We start from the raw sequence: 6556 nt of genomic DNA on the forward strand, positions 1-6556 counted from the left end.
ATACATTAGAAGTTTATTCTTTGCTATAAAGATATATTGATGTTGAAATTTACTGAATCTATGATTTTCAATTCTTTTATGAAACTTTGTATTTTAAGTTAGTTGTCATCACACTTTGTTAAGTATGTGAATTATGAGCACCACTGAGTTTTATACTCAGCGCGTCGATTTTTATCACGCGTAGGTTGAAGATCGTGGTTGCTACTTGAAGACTTGAAGAGTACTATCAAAGCAGAAGTGACTAATTTGGGAGTAGTAGATTGAGAGTTATATAATTAAGAATTATGGCATGTATAATTCTTACATTTGTTAGAGCTTATGTGATTGGAAATATAAGTGAAGCATGTAATTATTTTGGTGTAAGGAGTTGGAGATAAGAATAATACTTATGAAATGATTGAATATGAAATATTTTACAATAGTTGGTATGATTAGGTCATGAAGACTTGCTATATATATAATGAATGCAATTAATTGCTGGATATTAAATGCTATTGAGGATTTATACAATTATGAAAAGATATATAAAGGGTTATTGTGTTATGATGATTATTTGGAGATGTTGGAAGTTTGGAGTTTAATTGGGAGTATTTTGTATTCATATTTAGCATACAAGATAATATCAGCATGACAAGACATAGGTTCAACCAGATTGTAGCGTCTCGGCTCGGTTCATTCGGGTTATTGGGTGGACCGGGAAGGGATGTTACAACTTCTGCCCATTTTGACACATAGTCTACTGCCACTAGGATGTATTGGTTTGAGTATGATGATGGAAAAGGTCCCATGAAGTCCAGACCCCAAACATCGAAGATTTCGACTTCCAGAATGCTATTCAAGGGCATCTCATGTCTCTTCGAAATGTTACCTAACCTTTGACAACGATCACAAAGACGAACATAGTTAAAAGTGTCTTTAAATAGATTAGGCCAATACAAACCGCTTTCCAATATACGTGCTGCTGTTTTGTTTGCTCCAAAATGCCCTCCACATTCCATTGAATGCCAGAATTTAAGGACACTTTCCATTTCACTTTCCGGTATACACCGCCGGAATAGCTGATCACTACAATATTTGACCAGAAAGGGCTCCTCCCAATAGTAGTATATGATATCATGGAAGAATTTTTTCTTTTGTTGATAAAAAAGTTGGGAGGAGTGATTTTGCAAACAAGATAGTTAACTATATGTCACGCCCTGACTCTAATCACCAGAGGAATTGTCCGCTTTGGTGTAGTCCACGGATGCCCTACCCCGTCGTGTAGTCCCCACACGCCCTACACCTCACAGTTTTCTCCCACAGGTGAAATGGGAAACTTCCCAGGAGGTTACCCATCCTGAGATTTCTATTAAGCGAGCACGCTTAACCCTGGAGTTCTTCCAACTCTCCAGCCATTCCACCAAAAGGCGCCTCTAATGATTAGTTTTCCCATTTTCAATATATGATTCGATTCACTCATGTGTCCCGCATTCCACTACCCTAGCTAGCCTGCCATCCTCGGATCGCTTTGCCGGGTCGGGATGTCACACTATATCAGCATACCAGGGGGCTTGAGTATTTGCCATTAGCAAAAGTTGCTCATGGGGAAAGCTTTATTGATTTGTAGCTTGGTTGTATCTTCTTCCCCCAACTCTAGCCTGGAAAGGTGGTCAGCTACAAGATTCTCGGTTCCCTTTTTGTCGCGAATTTCCAGATTAAATTCCTGCAATAAGAGAACCCAACGAATTAGTCTCGGTTTTGCATCTTTCTTCTCTAGCAAATATTTGATAGCTGAGTGGTCTGTGTAGAATATTGTTTTGGCTCCAATTAAATAGGCCCTGAATTTGTCAAAAGCAAAAACAATAGCTAACAATTCTTTTTCAGTAGTTGCATAATTCAATTGTGCATCATTCAATGTACGACTAGCATAATAGATAACATGCAACTTCTTATCCTTTCTTTGCCCAAGAACGGCCCCAACAGCATGATCACTAGCATCACACATAAGTTCAAAAGGAAGAGTCCAATCTGGTGTAGTGATGATAGGTGCTGAGATCAACTCCCTCTTTAACCTGTTAAAAGCATCTAAACACTCTTTGTCAAAATTAAAAGGCACATCTTTTACTAATAAATTACAAAGAGGTTTTGTGATTTTCGAGAAGTCTTTGATAAACCTTCTGTAGAATCCTGCGTGACCAAGAAAACTTCTTATACCTTTCACTGAGTTAGGAGGAGGTAGTTTCTCAATTACCTCGATTTTGGCTTTGTCTACTTCAATTCCCTTTTTAGAGATCTTATGCCCTAAGACAATACATTCACTAACCATAAAGTGACATTTTTCCCAATTTAAAACAAGGTTAGTGTCTTCACATCATTCATTACTGAGGATAAATTATGAAGACATGCATAAAAAAAAGAACCAAATACAGAGAAGTTATCCATAAATATCTCAATAGATTTCTCTACCATATCAGAGAATATGGACATCATGCATCTTTGGAAAGTTGCAGGGGCATTGCATAGTCCAAAAGGCATTCTCCTATAGGCAAAAGTGCCATAAGGACAGGTGAAAGTAGTTTTCTCTTGATCTTCAGGAGCAATAAGTATTTGAAAGTATCTTGAATAGCCATCCAAGAAACAATAAAAAGGATAACCTGCAAGTCTTTCAAGCATTTGATCAATAAAGGGTAAGGGAAAGTGGTCCTTACGTGTTGCTTTGTTTAATTGTCTATAATCTATGCACACACGCCAACCTGTGACTGTTCTAGTGGGAATTAATTCATTGTTTTCATTAAAGATAACAGTCATACCTCCCTTTTTTGGCACAACTTGAACAGGACTTACCCAACTACTATCGGAGATTGGATAGATAATGCCAGCATCCAGAAGTTTTATGATTTTAGCCTTCACTACCTTCATGTTTGGATTCAATTGTCTTTGATGCTCGATTGAGGGTTTGTAGTCTTCTTCCATCAGGATCTTATGCATGCATACACTCGGGCTTATCCCTTGTAGATCAGAAATTGACCATCCTATTGCTTTCTTGTGCTTTCGAAGAACCTGCAACAACCCTTCCTCTTGATCAAGCGTTAAGTGAGAGGGAATAATAACAAGAAAGGAGTTGTCCTCACCTAGAAATGCATGCTTCAAATGGGGAGGGAGCTGCTTCAGTTCTTGTTTGGGTGGTGTATCTTCTTTTTCTTTTTCTTCTGTATTATTTTCATTATTATCTACGCTATGTAAAGTGTTCTCTACACATTTATCAATTACATCTATTCTAAAACAATCATCACTGTCTATAGGAAATTTACGAGATTTTAACACATCAAAAACAACTTCTTCCTGACCTACTCTCAATGTCAGTTTCCCGTCATGTACATCAATTAGAGCTCTTGCAGTTACAAGAAAAGGTCTTCCAAGAATCAATGATCCTTCTCTTCCTTCATCAATGTCAAGGATGACAAAATCAATTGGAAAAATGAATTTTCCTACCTTGACTAGTACGTCCTCTACAATTCCTTTGGGGTATTTGATCAATCGATCGGCCAATTATAGAGACATCCTCGTTGGCTTGAGTTCTCCCATTCCTAGCATTGTAAAAACTTCATAAGACATTAGATTTATGCTAGCTCCTAGGTCAGCTAAAGCCTTTTCAAAATTTAAATTGCCAATATTACAAGGAATAGAAAAAATCCCTGGTTCCTTAAGTTTAGGAGGCAATTTATTTTGAATGATTGCACTGCATTCCTCAGTCAGTTTCACCATGCCCTAATCATCAATCTTTCTTTTCTTGCTCAAGATTTCTTTTAAGAACTTTGCATAGCTGGGCAATTGAGCAAGAGCTTCAGCAAAGGAAATGTTTATTTGAAGCTTTTTGAAGACGTCAAGAAATTTCATGAAGCTTTGGTCATCCTGCGTCTTTTCAACCTTTGTGGAAATGGAACGGGTGGAACATAGGGTTTCACTTCTTCCTTCTCCACCAGATCAATGATAGATGCCTTTCTCTCTTCTTCTTTTTCCTTCTCTTTTCTGGGCTTGTCCTCCAATTCTTTACCACTCCTCAAGGTTATGGCTTGTACCTGTTCTTTAGGATTTTTCTCAATGTTATTAGGTAACATACCTTGAGGTCTAGCTACCATCATGTTTGCAAACTGTCCCATTTGGATCTCCAGATTTCTTATCGCAGCTTATTGGATTTTGTTGTGTTCTCTTGTTTCATTCTTGAAATCCATGTGTGATTTCGAAAGGGCAGTAAGGAGATCATCATAAGACTTTTTCTCAGGAGGCAAGAAACCTGATGGTGCATTTAAAGTGTTGGTAGAATTACCGTATGAAAGATTCAGATGATTTCTCAACCTGTTATCGTAAGGATTCGAATATGGGTAACTCCTCCTCTGTTGGTTCATCACATAGTTTACTTGCTCCAAAGTTTATGGATTTGTAGAATCTAACATGCATTCTCCAATCCCATGTGGTTCATTACATCTGTCACAAGTTTGTATGATGGAGTTCACAGATTTAGTGGTTAGTAAGTCTAATTTCTTACCATGTTGTCAACCTTTGCATTTAGTGTTGTGATGGCATCAATTTCATAGATCCCAGCAGTTTTTCTTCTTTCAGAACTGCTTTGATAATGGCTATTGCTTGCCATTTTTTCTATTAAATCGTATGCCTCATCGATTTCCTTTCTTTCGAAAGATCCTCCTGCAGCTGCATCAAGTGTAATCTTAATATTAGGTGACAATGAATTATAAAAAGTTTGAACTTGTAACCATTTGGGCAAACTATGGTGAGGACATTTTCTCAACAAATCTTTAAATCTTTCCCAAGCTTTATACAAGCTTTCTTGATCATGATGAACGAAAGTCATGATCTCATTTCTCAATTTGGTTATTTCAGAAGATGGAAATAATTTAGCCAAAAAATTTCTGGGCTAACTCTTCCCAAGTTGTAAAACTTCCAGTAGGGCAAGATTGTAAACATGATCGTGCTTTGTCCCTTAGAGTAAAAGGAAAGAGTCTTAATCTAATGGCATCTTCAGAAACACCATTTTGTTTAAAAGTATCTCAAATTTCTAGGAAATTAGTGATGTGAGCATTGGGATCTTCACTAGGGAGTCCTCCATATTGAATAGAAGTGGAAAGCAACTGAATAATTACTGGTTTGATTTCAAAGTTATTAGCTTCCACTCTTGGTCTAGTGATACTAGAGGTAGCTCCATTAAGAGAAGGCGTGGTATAATCTCGCAATGTGCGGATATTTTGTTGCTGTCTGTTCTGAGGATTCACAGCAAGGGGTATGTTCGGAAGTTGAGGATTAATTTCGTCCATATTTGATTGTTGTTCAGATTTATTTTCTCGTGCTCTCCTTGCTGCGTTGTTTCTTCTGCAAGTTTTCTCAACTTCTGGATCAAAGATCAGAGGTTCTGTTCTTCCAAATCTTCTTTGCATAAAACCTGAGATATTCTATAGAAAAATTAAATGAATAAATAAATGAATAAATAAATGTCTAAATTAATAATAAGATAATTCGTATTGATATTGGTATTGCCAATTCCCCGGCAACGGCGCTAAAAACTTGACAGCTTATTTCGCAAGTGTACGAATCGCTACAAGTAATATATGATGAGTAAGATATCATTCCCACGAGGATTGTAATCCAAATACCAACATTATGTTATCTTGTTATTATTTAAAAGATAATTGAGAGAATTATTTTTATAAATGTAAAATAAACAAGAGTCAAGTAAACGAAAATTGATTAAAAGAAATCAAGGAATTGAAACTACTAGGGGTTTTGGTTTCACTTAATTCTATCCAATTTATTTCATTAGTTCATTAATCAATTTAATTATTCAAGTAGAGGAAACAACTCTGAATTCACTAACAAACTCTTCCGATGTATTGTTAGCTATTTTAATTCCATTTAATTACCTATCTTCCAATAGTGCAATCAAATATGAATTAAATCATTAAGTTATGTAGTTGTTTATAAATTTACAATTTAAGGTTGATAAATCATAAAAACCCCCCATGAGTCAAACCATATAGCTTCCGCATCAAGTTATTATTCTCATGTGTTTTATTAACCTTTTCTTATCAAATATCTTTCTTTCGATAGTGATAATTGAAATAAATCAATCTAGGGGAAAATTCTGCCTAGAAGCATTAAGTTCATTAATAAATCATAACTTGAATAAGGAAAAATAAATCTAGTTGCATAAATTGGAAAAGAGATTAAGCTACATCAAACCCCTAGTATAAGATTTTAGTTACACATAGTACTTAAATAAAACTCAATAATACTTGATAAATATTCCATAATCAATAAGAATAATGAAAGAAATAAACAAGATTAAGAGTTTAGAAATAAGAACTAGTGATAAATTGCTTAGATGGCTTCCTTGAAACTTTGCACGACTCTTGAATACTTAACTTCTAAAGAAAATGAAACTATGTACAAGACTAAGAGAAAGAGAGATATATGAGATGATCTTGGATATGAGATCTTCTCCCCTTTATATAGACTCCTTGGAAGGAAAATTCCACATAGTTTAGGGAATAACGTCCAACTTTGT

The 6556-nt window shown here is 35.7% G+C and overlaps 1 non-coding gene across 1 annotated transcript; it reads left to right on the forward strand.

The window, feature by feature from the left end:
• The first annotated feature begins 4760 nt into the window (after nucleotides 1–4760).
• Nucleotides 4761–4867, forward strand: LOC119369976 (small nucleolar RNA R71). The gene has a single exon (XR_005177520.1). It is a non-coding gene; the product is annotated as a small nucleolar RNA R71 (small nucleolar RNA).
• Nucleotides 4868–6556: the final 1689 nt, after the last annotated feature.

This window comes from Jatropha curcas, chromosome 9 (genome assembly GCF_041381405.1).
Source record: "Jatropha curcas cultivar XTBG-Jc1 chromosome 9, XTBG_Jcur_1.0, whole genome shotgun sequence".
Taxonomy (NCBI): Eukaryota; Viridiplantae; Streptophyta; class Magnoliopsida; order Malpighiales; family Euphorbiaceae; genus Jatropha; species Jatropha curcas.